Source organism: Eublepharis macularius, chromosome 7 (genome assembly GCF_028583425.1).
Source record: "Eublepharis macularius isolate TG4126 chromosome 7, MPM_Emac_v1.0, whole genome shotgun sequence".
NCBI lineage: Eukaryota > Metazoa > Chordata > Lepidosauria > Squamata > Eublepharidae > Eublepharis > Eublepharis macularius.
In genome coordinates, this window is record NC_072796.1 from 128,343,201 (window position 1) to 128,369,232 (window position 26,032).

Consider the following 26,032-nt stretch of genomic DNA (forward strand, 5'->3'; position numbering starts at 1 on the left):
TCTGCAGCATAAACCTCTTGTGGAAAGAACTGTGCAAACTACAGGTTCAGGAAACTTTTTAGTTTTCTTGGAAGAGTTGTCCTCTCTTGACATTCTCCAGCAAAACCCCACTGCAGATTCGCAGATTAAAGAATATGCCTCGTTTTCTTGGAAGACATCTTCTTGATGCTATTTAGCAAAATGTCCAGTGAAATGCGTTGTGGAAATTGCAAGTAATTGCATTTGTTCAACTAATTTGCAAAGCCTTTCAGAGAGCAGCAACAGTGGGAGAAAGTCTGCAGCTACTGCTGTGGTCAGGGTTGGATTTCACAGTGATGAAGCAGCCAGTCTCTAATGGCTCGTGCTGTCTGATCATGCCACATGGTAGCTTTGCATTATTATTCACAGTCGCATGTATGGGAAATGATGCTCTTACATTCATAACTGATAGCCAGTTGTGAGGACTGCACTCCAAACCATCTTGACTATTCTGGCAGGAGACTGGCCAGGGAGGAACAATGCTGCCTATTGGAACTCAAGGAACTAGATTATCTGAATCACCACATCTGATCCCTTAAAGCTGCCCATGCATGGAAGTATATGATCTACACTTGATTACTCTACACTAGAGTGGGTATGAAACAAAATACGAACCAAAGTTTGTGATGAACCAGGCCGGTTTGTGGTTCATGAACTGGCGGTTCGTCAGAGCCCATTTCTGACAAACTGCTACGAACTTTAGGCTGGTTCATTTGGTTCATTTTTTGGTTTGTCACTGCAGATAGCCTGGCGCTGATCTGTCAGTTTCCTAGGTAACAAGGGATGGACTTGCTGCAGACCTTCTGCTGACCCGGAAGTGGCCTTCTGCTGAGCTGGAAGTGATCTTCTGCTGACCCGGAAGTGATGATTTGCTGACCTGGACATGACGTTTTCATGAACCGGTTTGCAAACCAGTGCAGGTTTGTGAAAGTTCGTGATTCATGGTTTATGAAATGCAACGAACCAGGAACCGCACGGCTCATTTTTTTTCTGGTTCGTGCCCATCTCTACTCTACACTGGATGACATGTGTGATCTGACTCCAAGACAAGAATTGTGTTTGATTTGGCATGAGATTAGAAAAATTCTGAGTGTGCTGTTAGAAGAATGATGCTCCATTCGTACATGAATGACATCACATAGTGGTGCAATCGTTAAGTGATGAACCTTCTGCAGCATGCATGTGTGAATGAACTCCAATTAGACAGATGTGCCTTCTGTCTTTTTAGGTATGGAAGGTACTATTCAAATTCAAGTCATAGCCGACTTACGCAACCCCCTGGTGGGGTTTTCATGACAAGACACTAACAGAGGTGGTTTTCCATTTCCTGCCTCTGCAACCCTGGTCTTCGTTGGAGGTCTCCCATCCAATTACAAGCAAGACTTGGCTCTCCCAAGTCCTGAGCCTTATATACGAGAGCCAGTTTGGTGTAGTGGTTAAGAGCAGCAGGACTCTAATCTGGAGAACTGGGTTTGGTTCCCCACTCCTCCACTTGAAGCCAGCTGGGTAGCCTTGGGTCAGAGCTCTCTCAGCCCCACCCACCTCGCAGGGTGTTTATTGTGGGGATAATAATAACATAGTTTGTAAATCACTCTGAGTGGGCATTAAGTTGTCCTGAAGGGCGGTATATAAATCGAACGTTGTTGTTGTTGTTGTTATTTTCCTTTCCTTCCTTCCTTTTCAGGACCAGATGTCCCAAGTGTACTTTAATATTAAAAAAAAAACAGCAGTGGTAAGGATGGTGGATTTGGCTTGTGGTCTCGACAGTGAAGCAAGGCAGGTTTAGCCCTTTTCATCCCCACAGTTTCCCTGCTGGAAATTGCCCCTCCCATAGGAGCTTTCAGCCCCAGGGTGGAGGGAAGGAGCAGCTCTCTGTCTTTCTCTCTCCACATGCTGGGGGAAGCATTTCCACTAGGGAAACATTAGGAGGAGAGAAAGAGCTAATAAAAAAAATCTTACCCTAGTCCTGCTGCCTAAATGATGTCCCCGCCCATAACATTTTAAAGGTTACATCAGGAGATCTAACTATAAGTCTTCTACATACTCCATATTGTAGTCCCATGAGCTGGAAATGGTACGTGAACATGTGGGTCCAAGATTAGACAAAGGCCGTTTCCACACACGTTAAATAATCCACTTTCAATACGCTTTAGTGCACATTTGTAACTGATTTTCCATGTGTGGAACAAAAAATCCACTTCTAAAGGATAACTAAAGTGCATTGAAAGTGCATTATTCAATGTGTGTGGAAACGGCCAAAGACATAACAGCAGCCAGTCTGAATCGGACCACGGACCTACGTAGTCCAGTGTCTTCAGATGCTTCAGAGAAGGCCACAGGCAGGAACCACAGACAACAGCCTTCTCCCCAGCGTCTGTCAATCAGAGGCCCCACTTGGCTACCATGGCTAACAGCCGATGACAGGCCTGCTCTCCGTGAATCTGCCCAGCCTTCTTGTAAATCCATCTGTGGAAGTGTCCATCAGCACATCTTGTGGCAGTGAGTTCCACAAGTCAACTAGCTGGTATGTTGTGATGCTTTCTTTTTGCCTGTCTTGAATCTACTGCCAACCTGATTCATAGGGTGATCTCATGTTCGGGTACTAGGGTAGAAGGAAAAAAACCAAGTTTCTTTCTATCCACTTTGTCCACACCGTGCGTGATTTACAGAGGCTGGATATGATCCATGGCCATATTATTCCATGCTGCCTTTAGACCCAAATGTTTTGCTCTGTGGCTGGAACGGCACCATGATGTGCCTGTATGTGAGAAGCGGAGGACAGCGCAAAGGTGCCGGCAAACTCCTGAGAGACGGAAGATGCTGCCTCCGCTTCCAATTAGTATGAGAAAGATGTGCTCTTTGTGATTTCTCCTTTATGCTCATTTGAGGAAAAGGAGTTAATTTAGCTACAGTTAATTTCATGCCCTCCATAATGGTCCCAATTATATCTACCTAATTATTTCAAGGCCTCGTGTGCTTTGGTTGAGTGCCTTTTTCAGAAGGGGATATTAAATAACTATCATCTTCCTCATTAATACAACTCAGCAGTATGTAATAAAGAGAAACAAGGAAAGATTTGGGCAGGGTGGAGAAATGGAAGGGCTGGGACCGTATTCGTTACATGCCAACGGAATTATAATGGCTTATTTATGGAAAACTGGACTTTTACCTTTGTGGTAGTGAAATTGTTGGTGTGTCAGATTTGTACTTGGCTGTGCTAGTGTGTGAGGATGGGTTTTGAGTAGAGATGGGCACAAACTGAAATAGGAACCGAAGTTCGTCAAGAACTGGGATGATTTTTGGTTTGCGAACCGGCGGTTCGTTGGAGCTCATTTCTGATGAACCGCAAGGAACTGCTATGATTTTTAGAGTGTTTCGTATGGTTCATTTTTTGGTTCATCACTGCAGACAGCCTGGTGCCAATCAATCTATTACCTAGGCAATGGGGGAGATGGGCTTTCTGCAGACCTTCTGCTGCCCTGGAAGTGATGAACCAACGAACCATATGAACTGGTTCGCGAACCAGGCAAGTTCATGGCAGTTTGTGGTTTGTGGTTTGTGAAACACGATGAACCATGAACTGCAATGAACCGCCATTTCCCCAGTTCATGTCTGCCTCTAGACTTGAGTTCAAATCTCTACTCAAGCAATGAAGCTCACTAAATAGCCTCAGATCACTCATCTCCCACCACAGCCTGACCAACCTCAGAGGGCATCAGGCCTCTCCTATTACTGATAAGGTTCAGCAAAGCAAAAAAAAGCAAGGTGTGATCCGCCCTGAGCCCGCTTGCAGGGAGGGTGGAATAGAAGAGGAATAAAATAAATAGATAGATACATAAGGATACTATATTCAGCAGGGACAGGTCTGAGGGGCAATGGCTCAGTGGTAGAACATCTGCTTTGCAGATAAAAGGTTCCTGGTTCAATCCCCGGCATCTCCAGTTGAAAGGATCAGTGAGTAGGAAATGTGAAAGACTTCAGCTGAGACCCTGGAGAGCCGCTGCCAGTCTGAGCAGACAATACCTTGATAGAGCAACAACCTGATTCAGTATAAGGAAGCTTTATGTGTAGCTACATAGAGACGAAAAAAGAAGAAAACAAGAAGAGTCCTGCTGGGTCAAACCAAAAGTCTATTTAGGCTAGCATCTTGTCCCCGAGAGGCCCACAAGCAAAGAAGGAAGGCAATTCTCTCTTCAGCTCCTTCCACTGAAATGCCACCAAAGAACACGGAGCCTTCATTAGCTATCATATCTTATTAGCCACTTACAGTTCTATCCCTTCCAAGAACGCGCCAACGTCTTTGTAAGCTGAGTTGGTGGCCAGCATTACAGCTTGGAGCAGCGCTCTCCGTAAGTGAATGATGTGTGAAGCTGTACTTCCTTTATTTGCCCTAAATCTGCAAACCCCAAATCTTTTATAGATCTAGATGGAGGAGATGATCTAGATCTGTTCATGTGTTACGGTGAAGGCGCATATGTCCTGTGTGGACATGCATATATCTGTCTGTACTAGAGGCGGGCATGAACTGGGAAAATGGCAGTTTGTTGAGGTTCATGGTTCGTCGCATTTCATGAACCACGAACCACAAACCGCCATGAACTTGCCCGGTTCATGAACCGGTTCGTTTGGTTTGTTGGTTCGTCACTTCCGGGGCTGCAGAAGGTCTGCAGAAAGCCCCCCCCCCCCATTGCCTAGGTAACATATTGATCAATGCCAGGCTGTCTGCAATGACGAACCAAAAAATGAACCATACGAACTGCTCCAAAAATCATAGCAGTTTGTTGTGGTTTTTCAGAAATGAACTCGGATGAACCGCTGGAACCAAAAACCGGCCCAGTTCATGACAAACTTTGGTCTGTATTTTGGTTTGTGCCCATCTCTAGTGTGTACATGCCCTGCATGTATGTGCATACATCTGTTTGTAAGAAACAGCCAGCATGCCTTCTCTGTGCATTTGAAACCAGGGAACAAGACCTGGATGAATGTGGGTCTTGTATCCCACGTTCAGCTGTACATGCTCTGAATGTAACATGAGATTTACTCAATGCACATATTTAAAGACATCAAGGGTACTCTGGACACCGATTGGACATGCGTCCACTTGTCAACAGGGCTTCTGGTTTCTAAATGAGGGGTGGTGATGCATGGAATAGACATGGAGGCAGCGGAAAGCATTGGTGATAGTGTGCACATAGGAATGCGCCTGAACACTGCGAGGATGGCAGGTGATATAGATGGGAACGGGAGCATCGTATTCTGCTCATCCTCAGGCAGCCATATGTCTTGAGCGTCCTTTGATGCCTCCTTCCAAACATGGTTCACAAAATAGTTGTTATTCCATCAGAAAGAATTTGTGCTAGGCTGACTTGTTGGCAACCCTGCCTGTGCCGTTATCCACCCATCACTCTTCACTTCCTGAGTGAAAGTGGGCCCCATGGGAAAGCATTCTTGGTATGCAATCTGAGGGGAGAAGAAGAAAATAACATTTGATTTTAGCAACATTCAATTTATGTACTGCCCTTCAGGACAGCTTAATGCCCACTCCGAGCAGTTTACGAAGTGTGTTATTATTATCGTCACACAACGCTCACCCTGCAAAGTGGGCGGAAGTGAGAGAGCTCTGAGAGAGCTGTGACTGACTCAAGGTAACCCAGCAGGCTTCAAGTGGAGGAGCGAGGAATCAAACCCGGCTCTCCGGATTAGAGTTCTGCCGCTCTTAACCACTACACCAAACTGGCTCTACAGCCTACAAGTGCTGATCACAATCCAAACTACAGGAGTGGGGTGAAAGCACCTTTCTAAGCTTTGCTTGATCTCCATTATGCCACTATTGTAATAAATAAATACATAAGAGGAAAAAAGCCCTTGGTGGGGTATTAGTGGCAGAATAGCAGCCAGGGGGAAAGAGTGGGGCAAAGTCCTGCATGAACTCTCTTGCTGCTCCAAATTCCTCTTTGTTTACAGTGGCAATGAATGGCAAATGGATAATAGATAGATCTTCAAAAGAAAGGGAGGCACTCGGGGCTTTTTTCTGCTGGAATGCGGTGGAACGGCATTCCGGAACCTCATGTGTCTGGTGCCCCGCCTCTTGATCCTGTTTCCTCCCCACATGCAGCCCAAGGTGCCCCACTTTTTCATGGCATGCTGAGCCTCGGAGGTGGCAAAACAGGAGTGGACCCCGTACCCCAGCTTGTCAGGGAGGAGCTACCTCTACCTCCACTTCCTTGAGTGCTTCCCCCTGGTTGGAGGTAGGAGGGAGCCTCCCCGCCCGCAAGGGCACACCAGGTGGTGAAGCAGCAGGCATGGCCAGTCGGTGCAGGAGATTTCCTATCCCCAGCACAGAGACTAGGCACTGGGGCTTTCCCTTCCTGGTGGACCTCCGCTCCAACCCTGCGTCCAAGCAACTCGAGCTCATGGGCTTGCTTGGGATGGAGCTCAACTGACGTTGTGGACACCATCCCCAGCCAGCCAGATGGCGAATCCATCCACCCCTTCCTCGTTCCCTGCACTCCCCGTGGGTCTCACCCGGAGGCGTTGCTCTGGCCACGGCTTGCCTGCTTTCCTTCCCGGTCACCCATCCTGTAGGCGAGGGTGGGGTTTGGGGAGGAGAGGGACTTCAGCAAGGTATCATGCCATAGAGTTAAGGATGTCCGCTCCAGGTTGGGAAATTCCTGGAGATTTGGGGGGAGGAGAATGGAGAGGACAGGATTTGGGGGAAGGGAGGGACCATAGCAGGGTATAATGCCACGGAGTCCACCCTCCAAAGCAGCCATTTTTTCCAGGGGAACTGATCTCTATGGCCTGGAAATCAGTTGTAACTCCAGGAGATCTCCAGCCACCACCTGGAGGCTGGCAACCCTATGAGGAGGGCCTGAGCTGAGCTAGCACGGGTGGCTGTGCCAGAGGGCTGCCAGGTAAGGGGCGGGGAGATGACTGGGCCTGAATCGCGGGAGCACTGCTGGGGAGGCGGCCGAGCCCTGCATGATGATGTCATTTCTGGGAAATGATGTCATCGCGCTGTCCTGGGAGCATGTACGCATGGGTGGTACCAGGGGTGCCACCTCCTGTCGGGAGTTGCCCCTATACTACTGAGTTCCACTACCTCTTTTCCCAGAAAAAAAGCCCTGGAGGCACTGCTGAAAACGTGAAATAATAAAGAACAGAGGAACCTGGCTGCTAGCTTTGTCAAAGAAACCTTCATGGCTGAAACAAGCTGTGCTATATCTAATGGAATGGCGCTGAGCCAACACGTTGATCCATCAGTAAAGGAGAAGAAAGATGTTTTCCACGGACTTCGATGATTGCTGCCACTGCAAAGAGACAGCGCTCTTTCCTTTCCCTGCCCCTGCCCCCCCCAGCCTGAGCTATCTTTGGCAAACTGTATTGATCCGGCAAGGAAGGGCAGCCGTGTCTCGAACACACTAATCATTCGCAAGTGGAACCGGAGCCTAATCTGGATCAGAGCTCAGCTCCGGGAACTTTGCCAAATGCATTTTGCGGACGAGGTGCCAGCCCCAGCCTTCACCTGGTCGGGCATTCTATTTTTGCGCCTGTCACGGCTTAGTGGCAGAGCAGGTGCTTGGCTGATGAAACATCCTGTAAACGGCATCCCAGATTAAAGAAGGCATTGTTCCCACAAACAGGCACTTCTTTTATTGCACTCTCCCAGCTTCGATCCTCTCCATACTTCCCTTCCCTCGTGACTGTCACCCGTTGTCTTTTATTTCATTTTTTTTTTTGCTGCTTCTCTAGTAGGTCATCTCCTTTCCTCTCTTCCTGGGCTGGTGGAAATGATGTTGCCACCGCAGAAATACAGACCTCTTGCTGATCCTTGCATCAGAGAAGGACCACATGGGCTATCTCGTCTGCTAAAGAGCTGGAAAAGGAAAGAGCCGGTGCCCAAAACGTGACTCAGCGAAAAAACGAAAACAAAAACCCTTCTAATTACCTGTTTGCTACTCCACAAAAGTGCACAAAAGAGAGGCTTCTTTAAAGCCAGTCAAATCACTAAGCAGGGTATTAAGGTTGCCATCCTCCAGATGGGACCTGGAGATCTCCCAGGATCCTGCACTGGGCAGGGGGTTGGACTAGATGGTCTGTATGGCCCCTTCCAACTCTATGATTCTATGATTCTATGTATTACAAGTGATCTCTAGACAACAGAGATCAGTTCCCCAGGGGAGAAAACTGGCAGCTTTGGAGGGTGGCTTCTATGGCATTGTCCCTTGCTGAGCTCCCTCCCCTCCCCAAACCCCATCCTCTGCAGGCTCCACCCCTCAAATCTCTAGGAATCTCCCCACTTGGAGGTGGTATTCATGCTATTATCAACAGTATCGCCACAAGCTCTGTCTGCTCTTTTGGGCAAACGAAGGAGGGCGTCTAAGGCCACTGATGAAACTGCATCCCCCTCCTTGTGGGTTTGCTCTCCCTTGCCAGAACAGGCAAAGCATCAACAGTGGTGGGCATCTTGCTCTGCCAGGAGGGAAGGGGCCGTTAAAGACGTGAGGGGAAGTTCTGGTGGAGCAATGGCCTCCCCTCTGCCCCGCGCTGGGGCCACCGTACTCTGAGGGAAGCGGGAATCACTTCATGGAGGGCAGCTGTATGTGAGCTGGCTGTGAGCTGCCTCCACAAACTGGCACCACTGCCTCATGTGAGGGGGGCAGCCCTTGCCCTGAGCGAGGCAGACATCACACTCTTTCCCCCCTGCACTGGGACTCGTGGCCTGGGGGCAAGCTGAGGGGTGGAGACCTTTGCCAGGGCTGTTTTTGCCTCCCAATCCTCCTCATGCCCCGTCCCTTTGCTTTTGGGGGTGTTTTCGCTGCTGGACGCAGGGCTGGTCACGCCCAGTAGAGTTGGGTTGCCAGGCCCTCCTGTCCTCCCAGTGGGAGGTGGGGGACCCGGCACCTACCTGCTCAGTTGTCTTTTGCACACGCATGCTCCCAGGCCTGCACGATGACATTACTTCCGGGAAGTGATGTCATCGTGCGGGGTGTGGCTGCCCTGGGAGTGCTCCCGCACTCTGTGGAGAGGGGTGGCGGCAAATCAGGCTGGATTTGGGCCACTGTGGAGTGTGGGAGTGCTCCCACGCTCTGCAGTGGCCCAATGTGGCCCAGTTCAGGTCCAATCCATTCCAATTGAGGTCTGATGTGGCCTGATTTGGGCCTGATTGGGCTCGCAGGAGTGCAGCATGTCACCCAGGAGTGCACCCCCAGGAGGCCCGTGCCTTCCCTGCCAGCCAGGTAAGCGGGGGTGGGTGGTGGGTGGGTGGGATTCCTCGCCCCCAGTGGGGGACTGGCAACCCTATAGTAGATAGATCTGGTAGGCCTCTTCCCTTTCTTCATTGCAGCTTTATGAGATGTACAACTTTTTGTTCTCCTGAGACTTCTAACCTTCACCATTGGTGTTATGAACACCTTAGGGATGCTGGGCAAAGGGAAGGATGAGGAAAACAACAACAACAACAACAATAACCATACCATTCGCTTTATATACCGTCCTTCAGGACAACAATGCCCACTCAGAGCGGTTTACAAAGTATGTTATTATCCCCGCAACAATCACCCTATGAGGTGGGTGGGGCTGAGAGAGCTCTGAGAGAGCTGTGATTAGCCCAAGGTCACCCAACTGGCTTCAAGTGGAGGAGTGGGGAATCAAACCCAGTTCTCCAGATTAGAGTCCCGCACTCTTAACCACTACACCAAACTGGCTCGCCAAAAAGTGTTCACAGCCTATGTCCTATAGAATCCAAGCTATATTTTATTTATTTAATTTCATTTATACACCTCCTACTGATTGATAGATTGATCTACTTCACTTACACCCCCCCTTTCTCCCCAACAGGGACCCAAAGCGGCTTACATCATTCTCCTCTCCTCCATTTTATCCTCACAACAACCCTGTGAGGTAGAGTAGGCTGGCAGTGTGTGACTGGCTCAAGGTCACCCAGCAAGCTTCCATGGCAGAGCTGGGATTTGACCCTGGATCTCCCAGTCTTCATCCAACACTCTAACCATTACACCAGACCGATATGGTCTTTTTCCAGTGAGACCGAGGGGTTTGAGCTGGAATATGTATTAAAGACTTCTCACGGACCTGATAAGCTAGACGCGTCTGTGCTGACAAAGTGAGCACAGGTTAGGAGTCGTCAAGTCTCACCCCTTCGCCTGGGCATAGAAATGAACTTTATGCGCATAGGCTATCAACATGATTCCAGAGGGGTAGCAGCATGGATCTATTGTAGCAAGATAAAACTGCAGTGGCACCGGACATGTAAATCATTTATTCCAGCATGAGTTTTTGTGAGTCAGAGCTCGCTTCTTCAGTGGGTTGTGACTCATGGAAGCTTTTGCTGGAATAACTGTCGTTAGTCTTTAAGGGCTACTGGACTTCTGTTTAATCTCAACCCAGTAGGGTTGCTGTTCTGTTGGTGGGGGTGGGGATCACCTGCTCGCATCCTCCACCTCCCCGCCACCACTCACCTGGTGGGCAGGGGGGAAGGCGGGGGAACAGGCCTCCAGGGCACACTCCCAGGATGGCGCAACGATGTTACTCCCAGGAGTGATGTTGTTGCATTGCCCTAGGAGTGCTCCTGTGTGTCACATAGGGCCAATTTGGGACCCAGACGAGCAGAATTGGGCCCCAAATCAGCCCCATGTGAAGCTCACACTTGCTCCCAGGTCTGTGTGATGATGTCACTTCCTGGATGTGGAAGAGGAAGACTGAGGTGAGTGCCGGGTCCCCCCACCGCTGAGAGCGCAAGGGGATCTGGCAACCCTAGACTACGGATTCTTGAAAGCTTTGATTCTAGTTGCGTGGATGGAGGTTCAGCAAATCCTGTTTGAGTCTGAACCATTTTCATTTGTCAGTGAGCAACAGAATGCACAAATAAAGCAAACTGTATTGATTATGTAGGAGAAAACAATGCACGTAGATGTAGGATGAGCATGAAACTTACTGTTCCAGCATACTGTAAATGAAATCAATTTCCCCAAATAAAGATCTGCAAGAGTAATTTCTTTTGCCTTCCCGTGACACATCAATTCTGTTGTCAGCTACTGGCGTCCAAGCTCTTATCCCAATTTTTATAGTTTGTAGTTGCATAGGTTGTGTGTGTTTAGGTGGGCAATGGGGCTAGCAGTGGTGGTAATGTTGAACCTCTTTCTATGCATGTGGTGGTGGTGGAGAGTGCCCTCAAGCCATAACTATCTTACAGCGATCCCCTACTGAAGTTTTCAAGGCAAGAGACGAACAGAGGTGGTTTGCCATTGCCTGCCTCTGCAGCCCTGGGCTTCGTTGGAGGTCTCTCATCCGGTTACTAACCGAGGCTGACCCTGCTTAGCTTCTGAAATCTGATGAGATCAGGCTCACCTGGGCTATCCAGGTCAGGACTTCTATGCAAGCCACCCTTATACATACATACTGCATAGACAGGGCTCTGGAGAACATTGCAAGTGGCTTCTATACAACAGATGTCTTCTCCTGTGGATGAAATGTACAATGTTGGACCGCCATGACTTCATTATGGTACCTACCGTGAAGAGTTTTCAGGATGGGAAGGCTGTATGGAATAGCCTGATCTCATCTGATCTTGGAAGCTAAGCAGGGTCAGTACTTGGATGGGAGGCCACCAAGGAAGACTCTGCAGAGGAAGGTAATGGCAAACCACCTCTGCTTCTCACTTGCCTTGGAAGCCCCTTATTGAGGTTGCCGTCAGTCAGTTGCAACTTGACAGCACTTAAGTACGTATAGGAAGAGTTTTCACACAGCTACAACCACTTTCTCTCCAAGTAGGCACAATACTGGGTTTAGCGGGGGGACTAGCAATCAAACTCTATGTAAGAGGACTTCGTTATCTTGTTGGCTTGAGTTCATAGAGTGGTGGCAACATGCTTACTTTGCATTCAGAAGCTCCCACATTCCTCTCCAGCAAAAAGACAGGACAGGTAACCGCTGCCACTGCTGCCACCCCCCCCCCTGCCATTTGCTGTCACTCACCTGCCTGTTCCCTTGATAACCCTTTGCTTGGTGTCAGGCTACTTGGTGAACAAGGAAGGAAGGCACTTTAACTGCTCCTGGCTCAGTGACTGTGGAGGAAAGGGTGATGAAGAAGAAGAGGGTGATGTGGTGGTGGTGGGCAAAGCTGCCACCCCCCATCAAATCTGTGGCCCGAGGCCCCTGCCTGACCTTGTCTCCCTATTCAGCTGACCCTGAATATCAGCGAACGGGAAGACGTTTCTCAGCCTGACAACTTGAAGAAATGGTGTCAGTCACAGCAGGCGATACTGGACTGGATGGATCACTGGCTTGGCCTCGGGATAAGAGAATGGCATGCGAGAAAACCATATAAAGGCTCTTTCAACAAGTCCCTGCATGGAGCTTGTAACACGGACTGTGGCTCTTAGTTTCAGTCTGTTTCAAGCTTCTGGAAGCTTCCCTATCGGCCTGGGAAAATGCTGACAGCCAGCCTGAGGCATCTGTGGCCGCTTTGTTCATCTGAGCAAGGCCTGCTGAAAGTTGTAAGAGCCACCTTTGCCCATACCTGAGCATTCCTGCACTTGGTGGAACGGTCTGTCTGAAGGAGTTAGGAAAACTTTCACACTTCTGTCATTGCAGTGAAATGTGTAAAACTGAACTGATCTGGAGGGCTTTTATGAAAGGATTTAGACCGAGAACCAGTTGGTTAAGAGCACGGGACTCTAATCTGGAGAGCCGGGTTTGATTCCCCACTTCTCCACTTGAAGCCAGCTGGGTGATCTTGGGTCAGTCACAGCTTCTCGGAGCTCTCTCAGCCCCACCCACCTCACAGGGTGATTGTCGTGAGGATAATCATAACATACTTTGTAAACTGCTCTGAGTGGGCATTAAGTTGTCCTGAAGGGCGGTATATATAAATCAAATGTTGTTGTTGTTTTTGTTGAGACATAATGTCTGTGATAGGTTTGCCAATGTGGGGTAGGGACATTCCTGGAGATTTCGGAGTAGAGCCTGGGGATGGTAGAGTTTAGGGGAGGGAGGGAGCTTAGCAAGGATGTGGTGTCATAGTGTCTGCTCTTCAAATTTGCTTTTTTCTCTAGGAGAATAGTAGTCTGGAGATAAGTCATAGAGCCAAGCTACAAGTGACACCTGACACAGGTTGAACACTTGTCAGCTTAATTCAAGTTTTGATGGGAAATGTAGGCATCCTGGTCTTACAGCTTGGCTCTCCATTTAACTGAAGTTTACAGGAACCCCCCCCCCACACACACACACAGCGGACAGGAAGGGGGGCACCCGGCAAGAGCCCGACGCCTGCACTCCCCTCCTGACCGCATGGTCTCCCTCCCATATACTGCTGTTCTGTAAACTTCAACTAAATGGAGAGCCAAGCTGCAAGACCAGAATGCCTACATTTCCCATTAAAACTTGAGGAAAGCTGACAAGTGTCCAACCTGTGTCAGGCGTCACTTGTAGCTTGGTTCATAGTTCTGGGAGGACTCCAGGCCCCAACTGGAGGTAGTCAACCATATTCTGTGAAATTTAGATGGCTTTCATTGCTTGGGTCATCGTATACATTATATTGTTGCATGGTTTCTCTGATCCAATTTCGTGGCTTTGTTGCATGTTTGTCACTGTTTTAATGTATGCATTACTTAATTATTTACAATTATTTACAAAATTTATATCCTGCTTTTCTGTCCAATCAGGGCCACCGAGGAGGCTAAGAATTAAATACAGAACATTATAAAAACAGATCAGCAAATCAATTAAAACCAAAACTAAAATACATGAATAAAAGCCACATTAATTTTTTCCCCTTGTGCCACTGCTTGGAGTGGTGGTAGGAATTGAGAACCAGGTAAATTCATATGGGAACAGGCAGTTATGGTGGCCCCAAACTTTATATAGCTTTAAAGGGCAACCAGCACCTTGAATTGGATCTGGAAACAAACTGGGAGCCAATGTATCCAGTGGAGATGAACTCAGGCTCTAGCAATACGGCTCCTATCACCCACGGTATTTTACTTTTTTAGGTGTGCTGTTCTCTCATTTTGGCCGTTTCCACACATCCTAAAAAGAGCGTCCCACTCACCGAATGCTGCTGGCTTTTTCACAGGATTTCTGATGTCTGCATTTCCCAAATGGATGCAAGTAGTTTTCACGGAGTTGCAAAAACGGAAGCAAAACTGCCTGTATCTGCTTTGGAAATGGAGACTTCAGAAATCCTACGAAAAAGCCACCAGAATTCCACAAGCAGGGCACTTCGTAAGACGGGTGGAAACGGCCTTCGTAATGCCGTTTTTTAACTCTGTCGGTTGTAGGTATTCTTGCTGCACTGAAACATGAGCAATCTGCTTTGAATCTCAGCGAGAAAGGTGAAGGATGAACAAAGTAAGTAAGTAAATAAATAAATAAATAAGAGACTGAACCTGAGGAAAGCTTGGAGGTTAAAAAAAAAAGTAATCACAGAAAATTGGCCTCAACTTTGGGCATTAGAGCCCTGTCAGGTCATGCCCAGAGGACAACTGACATGACACAGCCGTCTGGGAAACTGGAAACGCCATGCTGGAAAATGGGCCGGACAATATGTTACCAATAACCGTGTCGTCTTCTTCCCTCGGCGGAGCCTGACACAGAGACAGGCCTTGTTTCTATTAATATTTCATGTCGCCAGCTGGTACCACTGGAAGGAGCCAACCCTAATGAACTTCATTTTAACCCACCCCCCTCCTTTTATTAGCTTATAAATGTGATCAGGTCGATGGATACTATTTAATGGAACATTTTCTCCAGCCCACACCCATCTTCGCCCCCCTCTTTCTGTTCCTGCTGCTCCCCCCGCAGTTCCTGACATTCATAAATCGAGGAGGTCACTCATTTGCATCCAGCTGAGGGGCTGCTTGGCTTTAATGAAGTGATTTGTAAATCTCCGGCACCGCACTGCGGTAGTGTTTGGAGAAAGCGGCGTACGCAGAAGCTAGCGCTGATACCCTCGCTGAGCCAAGGCAAACCGGAGAGGGAAAGGGAGGAACAAAGTGAGTGTTCAGAGATCAGAAAAGGGAAGCAAAGATGATCTGGCGTAAGAAGATTAATGCAATGTAATATAATCACACCAAGCCCGGCTGATGCAAGCCGCTGCAAGCGCTGTCTCTTGGCATCGGGCAGCCAGCCCAGACTGCTCTCGTTTTAACCCTCGGCTCTTTGGAATAAGTTTCTACATTTGGCACAATCAGATGGTTGAAGCTTTGCTGCGTATGTATGGGAGGCTGCGTGCCTACTTTGCTAGGATGCCACTCCTGCACTGAGAAAGCTAGCCCGTCAGGGAGAAAAGGTCGTCATAGGTTCAAAGTCAATGAGATGCTGGCTTGGAGCCGCTAGGGCTTTTCTGTTTCCTGTCCATGGAGCATGACTTTATCACCTTCCTGACCTCTCGTTGAACCCCAAAGGCCTCCTGGGGGAGCCGTACATGGTAATGCGTACACGGACAGAAATCCTCCCACCTGTGGATCCAGGACATAGGGAGGTCCACAGCTGGATCTTCCTGCCATTTTTAAAAACAAAAATAAGCTGCAGTTACATACAGTTCCAGTTCAGACTTGGGCTTCTAACCCCTCCCTCACATTATTAGCCTTGGAAGGGGAAAAAATGAGTTCAGGAGAGGCATACAAGAGGTGTGTATGTTTGTGTGTGTGTGTAGAACACAGCATGCACACACATGCACAGCCATTCAGCAAAAATTTGGGGGGGAAATAAGTCTCTGTCCGGTATCTGAAGTCCAGAGGTTTGGCATCAAGTGGATCAGTGATCGTATGTCATGGCAGCTATCCTGGTTTTCCTGATTTTACCTTTAGGGTTGGCTTCATTATTTGGAGCTGAGGTGGGGTAGTGAGTGAGTAGTGAGATTTTGACTGTCATCCCTAGTAGTGCCTGCTGAAACATACCTGGGGATGCCAGCCCCCTCATGGGGGATCCCCCGCCCCAACCTTTCACACCCTGGCCCTGCTTACCTGGCTGGCAGGGGGGGGAGGAGGGGAGGGGCAGGCGGAGCCTTGAGCATGTGGCAAAATGGTACACGTACTCTAGAGACTCTGATGTCACTTCTGGTTGAAAACTGGAATCTACGGAGTCTCAGCAGGGCCAAATTGCTGCCCAGTAAGCCCCATCTCCAAGTTTTGAGATGGAGGCAGGCATCCAGTGGTTCATCTATGTAGTCCGGCATCTTGTGTCACACAGCGGCCAATCAGCTGCCCTGGAGGTCCAGGACAAACTGAGCATAGAGACCAAGGCTTCCTAACACTGGCATTTAGGAGTTGCTGCCTAGTAGCCATTGATAGTAGGATATCTTTCTTAAAGGTACGTTGCCTTCGCAACTATATCCAGCATGACTGCCCATCGTGTTGAATAGCCAGTTGTCTGATTTCGGAGCGAAATGGGGAGGAATAGAAGAGTCCAGGCCAAGATGGGGAAGGAAAAGAGACCGGGGCCATTTCCCTGGAAGAAGACAGCATCTGTTTCCTGTGCTGGGCGGCACCCCTGTTGTAAATTACTCCGCGACATGCACTCTCTGCCCGAGCATGAAACGATCATTACGAATCACTGCATAAATAATACATGCTAAAATGCTTCCATGCGCCATCAATATTGACCTTGCTTAATTATTGATGTCAGGAATATGCTCCTTTGAAACTCTGCCGAAGGAAGAGCTCCTCCTCCCTTCTCCACTGGGGTCTTCTGCCGTGATTTGCTAAAGGGGGGAGTAGATTGTCCTTCACCACAACAAGCAGATTCTTGGGGGCAATGTAGGCGACTGTAAACCTCTTTCATTGGGATATCCCCCCTGCCCCCGGAAATTGTATATGCTGCATAGGTCTAGCAATGTCTAGCTATATATGTTGTGTGTTGTGTTGTGTGTGCATGTATATAGGTATGAATGTATGTAGTGTGTTTGTGTATTTCATAGAGTCCAGTAGCACCTTGAAGATTAACCAACTTTATTGCAGCATAAGATTTTGAGAGCCACGGCTCTCTTCGTCAGATGTATCTGTCGAAGAGAGCTGTAGTTCTCAAAAGCTTATGATGCATCGGATGAAGACAGCTGGGGCTCTCGAAAGCTTATGCTACAATAAAATTGGTTAGTCTTCAAGGTGCTACTGGACTCTTTACTATTTTGCTACTACAGACTAACATGGCTAACTCCTCTGGATCACTTCCTTAAATTTTCACCTTAAAAAAAAAAAGTATGTGTGTATTTCACATACCATCCCTAAATGTACAGCTTTTTGATTTTTTAAAGTTGATTACTAGCCCTTGTAGAGATAAAATGGTTGAACAAGATGACATATAGGAAGATCCAAGACTGAATCTTCCCAGCATTTATAAAATAGTAATAGCAGCTGTATTTATTTATTTACAATATCTTCACCCTGCCTTTCTGCTCTCATAGAAACACCAAGGTGGCTAACTAACAAGTTCAGATTAACATTTAAACAAGTTTAGATGTTTAAAGCCCTTCACGGATTGGGACCTGCATGCCTGCGGGACTGCCTCTTCCATTACATCCCCCACAGGATGCTGCGCTCTGCAGACAAGCAACTCCTGGTGGTCCCCGGCCCGAAGGACATCCGTCTGGCCTCAACCAGGGCCAGGGCTGGTTGCACTCACAAGGACTTACTCCTGAGTAAACATGCATGGGAATCTGCAGCTACAGCCAGCCAAAAGACTTGCAAGTGGCTCTAATGCAAGATCCAGGAATAATATTTTTTTCAAAGGACATCTTGAAGGCAAAGCCGCAGCTTGGGCTTTGGAATGACTCCCTGGCTGGTCTGTGATTAATGAAATTGCCACCTTTCTCCGTTCTCGCACATGCCAAAGACAGCGAAAGGGGAAGGCATCTCTGCAGCCCTGGATCTATTTCCAGTCCGAAATGTTAGCAGCTTGTGGCAGGTTGGCAATGTCGCTAAAATGGTTGGCAGGATGGGTGGTAGCATCTGGGCATTTAAATGTCCATTTTAAAAGCCGCCTGGGAGTTCAGTTTAAACTTGAAATTGTTCCCTACTTGGATTGCATATAAGGTATGCTTCTGGGGTTTGACATTATTGGTTCCACTGATCAACCTTTAGGCCTGTGGTAGGGAGATGACTGCTTTCCTTATAACCTTGCAGAAGAAACATTCTTTCATATGAGGTGTGAATACTCTTTGGCACAGTGGTCTCTAGATACGCGGAAACCAACAAAACGGGCAATAGTTCAGTTAGCTGAAAAACTCTGTTGCCTGATGGATTTCTTTTTCCTCAGCTGAAATCATATCATTTCAGAGCTGAAATGCATCAAGGATCGGCAACTGGATTCTCCCACGTATAACTTAGCTAAAAAAGGCAGCCACTGGGCCCCAGATATGGGCTGTTTCCACACTACTCACCTTCAATTGGAACGCTGCGTAATGTTGTGAAAAAACCGTGGAAGATAGCGCTTTCTCACGTGAGTTTTGTGTGACATCGTGCAAAACTCGCACGAGAAAACGCCATCTTCCGTGGTTTTTTCACAACGTTACACGCCGTTCGATTGAAGGTGAGTAGTGTGGAAATGGACATGGATTGGGGCTTTAATGTCCGGGAAGGATATTTCACTTCCTCCCTGCACTGCGTCCCAAACGGAAAATTGTCCTGGGTCTGCTTTAAGCATCACTAGAGGGAAAAAAATGCAGGCCCGATTTGCTTATCGATGTTTCTAGACCTGTCCAACGTGCGCAGGGGGGAGGGTGCTTGATGGAGAAACAGCGTAGGAAGTGTTAGGCCCTCTTTTTTTTTAATGCATGGCCCTAATCCATATCTGGCTTCCTACAGATCTTTTTTTTTGCAGTTAAGGACTAACTGGCCTGACCTGGATGGTTCAAGTTAGCCTGATCTTGTTAGATCTTGGAAAGCAAACAGGGTCAGCCCTGGTTGGTTCTTGGATGGGAGACCTGCAAGGAAGTCCTGTGTCCTGACAAGCCCCCTCAACCTCCTGGGGGAGGGGCCCTGCCACTTTCCCAACCTTCTCGTTTATGCTCCCAGCAGGCATGATGATGTCAGTTCCGGAAGTGACATCATCACACATATCAAAAAGAGTCCAGTAGCACCTTTAAGACTAACCAATTTTATTGTAGCATAAGCTTTCGAGAATCACGTTCTCTTTGTCAGATGCATGGTACAGAATATGGGGAGCTCACCTGCTGCGCACTGGCTCAGGAGGATTATTGCCTCCGGGGCCCATTCCCCAGGGCCTTTCTCCCCTGCTATCCAGGTGAGGGGCAGCAGAGGGCAGAGGCTGGGAGTGGGGGATACTCTGCCCCCACCGGGGGACCTGGCAGCCCTACCAACATTCCTGTACAGAGACAGGCAATGGAAAATCATCTCTGAACATGTCTTGCCTCGAAAACCTCACAGGGTTGCCATAGGTTGGCTGCAACTTGACAGCAAGGGCTAACTATACTACATTCCCCACATGTGTTGTGTCATGGGTGAGCAACTAGATTTGCAGTCAGATGTACTTTGAGGAAACTAACCTCATCTGGCTGGCAAAAGAGGAGAAGGAGCTTCTGGCTTCCTTCTCATGCTGCTTTTGGCTGTGGGAAGGGTGGCGGGTGGGCGGGGGGCTTTTCTTCCCTTTTCTCTGGCTCCACATGTCTTTCCCAAGCATGTCATTCCCGCCATGACAACGAATGCCCCCAGGCCTGTTCCTCACCCCAGTCAGGTAAGAGGCCGCAGGGGGCAGAGGTTGGGAGTAGGGGATCCTTCACCCCCACTGGGGACTGGGAATCCTCCTGTCAGATCAAATGCTTTGGACAGGGAGTTCCAAATTTAAGAGGCCCAGGGTTTTTTTCTGGGGAAAGAGGTGGTGGAACTCAGTGGGTTGCCCTTGGAGAAAATGGTCACATGGCTGGTGGCCCCACCCCTGATCTCCAGACAGAGGGGAGTTGAGATTGCCCTCCGCTCCACTCAGTGCGGAGGGAAATCTAAACTCCCTTCTGTCTTGAGATCAGCGGGCGGGGCCACCAGCCATGTGACCATTTTCAAGAGGTTCTGGAACTCTGTTCCACCACGTTCCTGCTGAAAAAAAGCCCCAATCGATCAGGCTGCGTCTCTGATGCCCGCTTTGCTTTCCAATGCAGGGGAAGTCATGTGGAACAGATCCCAGAACCCATAGCATTAGCAAGGATCCAATACAGAGCTGAAGAAATGCTGGAACAGAACGTAATCAGTTCTAGCGCTGACATTAGACAACATGAAACACAGGTAGTATACAGGAGTACATATTTAAAGCAACAGATAATATGTAAGGCAACGTAGTGGTGAAGTCTATGGTCCCTAATTCATTAGTGAAGCATATGAGACCCCCTTCCTACAATGCAGCCCTCCTGTCTGAGTAAAAAGTCTTTTTGAATAATTTAGTTTTGCATCATTTGTGGAGACTGGGGGCTCTCCTGACCTCCTCAGGCAGGCCTTTCCACAGGGTAGGGGCCACCACAGAGAAAGCCCATGTACGGGCTGCTGTTGATTTCGCCCATGTGCAGGCTGGCTCCTGCAGGAGACCCTGTGCAGATCAGCAAAGGTGCCGTGGATGAACATAGGGAGATAGGTGGTCCCATAGGTATGTTGGGACAAGGCCACGAAGAGCTTAGTATGTAATAACCAATACCTTGAATTGAGCACGATAACTGATAGGTAGCCAATGGAGTGACTGTAGGATGGGGGTGATGTTCATGCTCCTGCTTGCTCCTGCTAACAGTCAAGCTGCAACATTTAGCACTAATTGGAGCCTCTTAGGGCCAAGCTACACATGACGAATGACACTTGAACGGCAAGTGGATTGAGTGGAGGGCAAGTGAACAGGGAGAAATACACTTGCCATTCAAGTGTCATTCGTCATGTGTAGCTTGGCCCCTAGTTAACTTAGGTGGGAGGCCAATTAGTAGGGAAATGGCTTGTTCCTTCTCCTGGTGACCAGATAATGTAATAGCTTTCAAGACCCTGCCAGCTGTGCGCACCCTTCCTCCTCACCCAAGCAGTGATTGTATGGAATTATGGCGTTGACTTTCAAAGCAACTAAGTGTGGCCAATTGGCCCATGGTTACGTGGTAGAAAACTTGCTTTGTATGCAGAAGGTCCCCAGTTCAGTCCCTGGCATCACCCCCTGTAAGTTAAGTGACGTGAAAGACCTGAAATATCAGAGAAGTGCTGATGGTGAGAGTAGACAAGTTTGAACTTGGCAGACCAAAGGCCCGACTCCATATATTTCCATGTATTCAGGACTTTCGCATGACATTTCAGGCACTACCGAACAAACACAAGAGCGCTCCATTTTTAATTGACACGACAGCCCTAACTTTCTCACTTATTTCTCCTTGTCCTCTTCCACTAAAATGAAATCTTAAATATTCTGCCCCTGACCTTTGGTGGAAGAGGGATTTAATTACTTCCACAGTTTACATAAATTATATGGCCTGTTTGTCTAAGATTAATCCTGTGCAGAGATCAATACACCCAGGCAGCGTCCAGAGAAAATGGCTCCTTGGAAATGCCACCAAAGGTCATAGGAATCTTTCAGTACAAAGGGCAGGGGAGCAAGAGAGACAGTCGGTGACTGCCTTGTCACCAGAAGCTCCGTCTATGTTCCTCCTTCTGTCTGCTTTCTCCAGCCACAGAATGATTTATCAGTTGTTCCGGGACACAGCATACAGACTCAAGATGAACCTAAATGAATTAAAACAATCTGAATGCCGTGAATATGGCAGAACATTCTGATACGAGGAAACAATGATTGAGTCTTAGCGGCTCACTGTATTTCACAAATGAATTTGACAGTGTAACAAAACATCTCTCTTAAAAAATATATCTTTGATTCTCCTGGAGAAATCTCTGCTCCCTTTTTTGTGGCATTGATTTGCTCTCAGCTGACTTCCCCTGCCCACAGTCACATCTTTTTTTATGTTGCGCTGTGATATGACTCTCTTATCCGATTGGCTAGAATTTCCCATGTGACAGATCACAGAAATACTTCCATCCTTCTCCATTGCCCGTCCTTCTCCTTTGCCTCGGTGACATCATCATGTAGGCAAGATCTGATTGGTCGTGTAACTTCGATTATCTTGCTCGCTCCATTATCCCTGATTGGTTGGAATCGTGCAAACAGGAAAAAAATAGGGTGTTGAAGTAGCAGCCAGAGGAATCAATGACAATAAATAGAATTTCTAAAAAAAAAACTTGCACAGTAACGAAGCCGATTCAAGAGCCGACACCCATTTTAGGTTTAGCTCAAAAGATACCGGAGAATAATGATTCCTGATTACCACTTGTTTCTTCCCATGGCGCCTTGTGATCTAGGGTAGAAATACACATTACTAAGTATCTAAAAATGCTCAAGTGAACCTCATTTCATGTATCCCCCCCTCCAACTTTCCATGTACTCGCTTGCACAGTTAAACTTCAATACATTCATGTGTTCGATATCAGTTCCTCCTCAACTGCTAAAAGAATCCCAGTTTCCCCCACCTCCCATTTCAATACATTGAAATGCAGATCTTGACACTTTCTCACACCTTAAAGAAATGCAAAGGAGCCTACAGTACTTGTTCTCCCAGTGATCTGCCCTCCGGACACTTGCAGGTGCAAACACACAAAGGGAACGCCAGTGAAAGCTGCATGCACATGCGCTGAGACTGCATGAGAACTAAAGACCACGCATAAAATCCTGCACTTGAGCGTTCTCAGGAAATCTGCAACATGTATTTCCACCCCTAGAGTCTTGCTTTTTTTAAAAACACACACCCAACCATGGGCTAAACACGTGTTTAATGAAGGGAAACCTCAACTGAACTCATACTTCAGTGTGAGATTGCACTCCCAGCACACATTTGCAGATGCAAAAGAGCCATAGGAGGTGAGGGGGCAGGGGGCTGTTTGTCTTGCTGTTGTAGATACATGTCTTCAGGGCAGACATATTCAAAAGGCTGTCAGAGAAACGCACTCCACCCCCCTATACACAATGACTTTTTTGTACTTGCAAAAGCATGCTGTGTAGAAAGCACAGAAAAACAAAACCTCGCCTTCCTCCACGGGAATGCTCAAAAGCCCATGACAGCTGCCACAAACCATTTTATAGTTTAGCGTGGTCACACACGTAAAATCCAAGTTCAGTTGGTGTTCCCCCCATTTATTTATTTATTTACTTCATTTATAGCCCGCCTGTCTCCCCAGGAGGGATTCTAAGTGGCTCGTATCATTCTCTTCTCCGTTTTATCCTTATAACAACCTCGTGAGGGAGGTGAGGCTGAGAGGGTGTGACTGGCCCAAAACAGGCTTCCATGGCAGAGTGAGGATTCATACCTGGGTCTCCCAGCTCCTAGTCCAGCACTCTAACCACTACACCGCACTGCCACATGTAATCAGGTCCTAAGAAAGGGCCTGATCTTACACGCCCAGGGTAATGCCAATCGGCAATTTGGGGTCGGGAAGGAATTATCCTCCAGGCCAGATTGGCCAGGGATCCTGGAGGTTTTTTGCAGTCACTGGGAAAGTAATGACTACTGAGGAACTACACAGTTTTAAAGTTGACAATGAGGAAACTGAAGTTGTTCAAGATTTTCTATTCCTTGGCTCAATCATCAAACAAAAGGGAGACTGCAATGAAGAAATCAGAAGAAGGTTGAGACTTGGAAGAGCCGCTTTGAGGGAGCTAGAGAAGATCCTTAAAGATGTCTCTCTGGGGACCAAGATCAAGATAATCCAAACTATGGTATTCCCCATTGCTATGAATGGATGTGAAAGTTGGACAGTGAAGAAAACTGACAGGAAGAAAATTGATTCATTTGAACTGTGGTGCTGGAAGAGAGTTTTGCGGTTACCACGGACAGCCAAAAAGACAATTAAGTGGGTACTAGATCAAATCAAGCCTGAATTCTCCCTAGAATGACAAAACTGAGGCTATCGTACATTGGTCACATCATGAGAAGACAAGTTTGTCTGGAAAAGTCAATAATGCTGGAAAAAGTGGAAGGCAATAGGAAAAGAGGAAGACCTAAAACAAGATGGCTTGACTCAATCAAAGAAGCCACGCCCTCTGGTTTGCAGGATCTGAGCAAGTCTGTTAATGATAGGACGTTTCGAAGATCTTTCATTCATAGGATCACTATAGGTCGGACGCAAGCTGATGGCACATAACACACACACACACTGGAAAAGTGGAGGGAAGCTGTTAATTTCCTACATTGTGCAGGGGAGTTGGACTCGACGATCCTTATGGCCTCTTCCTGATCTATATTTCTTGTTTCCAAAGATTTGAGATGAAGATGAATTGGGATTCTTCTTGTATTGAACTCTGTGATTCAAGAAGTGCATGGCAGCTCTGGCCAAGACCCTTGATGATGCTTTATGAATCCCACGATCGTATCACACAACGAGTAAAGCTTGAGAAGTAATAGCAACTGCTGGGAAGTTTTGTTGCCTTTGCTGTAATCATCTCCTTTCCTTTTCTTCTCTCTTCTGCGGTCACAATCTCATCGGCTCTTCGGCAGTTGACTTTCTTCTCAAAGTGATCTATTTTTGCGGCTTTAATTACAGGAACAGCTGCTCTGCCTTTTCCAAGTCTTCTGTGGCGGCTGGTGCTGACAACATCTCCCCTCGACCCTGTCTCTGCTGTGTGAACACATCAGCATGCGGGCGCATCAGCCTTTTGCCGACAAGCGGCCTTGTGGGGGTCATTGGATACAGCTGGCATACGGACCCAAGAAGCAATCAGTTTGAACTTGCTCATTGGACTTCTATTACTGCTCATTGGTTTTTAATGGCACTTTCAAGAACTCATTAAAAAAAGGTAGCGCTGTGAGTCAAACTGGAGCCCCCTCCCTTCATTGTTTTTGTGCTGCTCCTCAAATGGAATGTAGTGAACTTGGGTTGTCTTGGGGGCCAGCCAATGGCAACATTCTGCAATCTGATGTGTGCTTCCTCAGGAGCAAGCCCTATGGTAGACAACGGCATGTCCTCCCCAGGAAGAGTGCATAGATTTGCAACCAATCCAGGGTTCTTGCTGCTAGCACTCTCAAGAAAATATCTCGGCCCATGGAAGACAATATTCAGAGATTCCTATTGCTGCCTTTTCATTGCTGCTTGTTAAATCTCCAGTGTTTTCCGTAAAAAGACATCGCGTGATTCCGCACACGTTGGATAATGCACTTCCAATTCTTTTTATAGATCATTTGGAACTGATTTTTGTCTGTGCGGAACAAAAAATCCACCTCAAATGATTAAGTGCATTGAAAGTGCATTATCCAACATGTGCGGAATCAGCCATCATCTATTAAGCTGCTCATATTTAAGATACATGGCATGAACACAATTCTGTGCTGCAAACGAATATCTAGGTTGCTATGAGAAATAGCCTTTTTAAAAAATGCATGTTTCTAGAGCAAGAGTCTGCAAACTTTTAAGGCGTGGTGGGTGCAGCCACAAAACAGCTGTCACAAAATGGCCAGTGAAGGAGCTGGAACCAGTCACAAAATGACTGCCACAGTTTACCTACAGTCACACATTATAGATGCCAGTTTGGTGTAGTGTTAAGAGTGGCTGGACTCTAATCTGGAGAACCGGGTTTGATTCCCCACTCCTCCTCTTGAAGCCAGCTGGGTGACCTTGGGTCACTCACAGCTCTCTCCAAGCTCTCTCAGCCCCACCCACCTCACAGGGTGATTGTCTTGAGGATAAGAATAACACACTTTGTAAACTAGTCAGTGGGCATTGTTGTCCTGAAGGATGGTATATAAATCAAATGTTGTTGTTGTTGTTATCTTTGTGCTGTGATGGAAACTGATGCTGTACAATGTTTTTAAGAATCTGCGCAGCCAAAAAAATCTCCAATGGCCAATCAGAAGTCTTGCTGGGCAAAAGTCCAACCTGTCCAAGCCCACTTTCTAAAAACACTTGGCGGGCACCAGGAAAGGTTACGGCAGGCACCATGGTGCCCTTGGGCACCACATTGGAACCTCTGCTCTAGAGACCACATGACT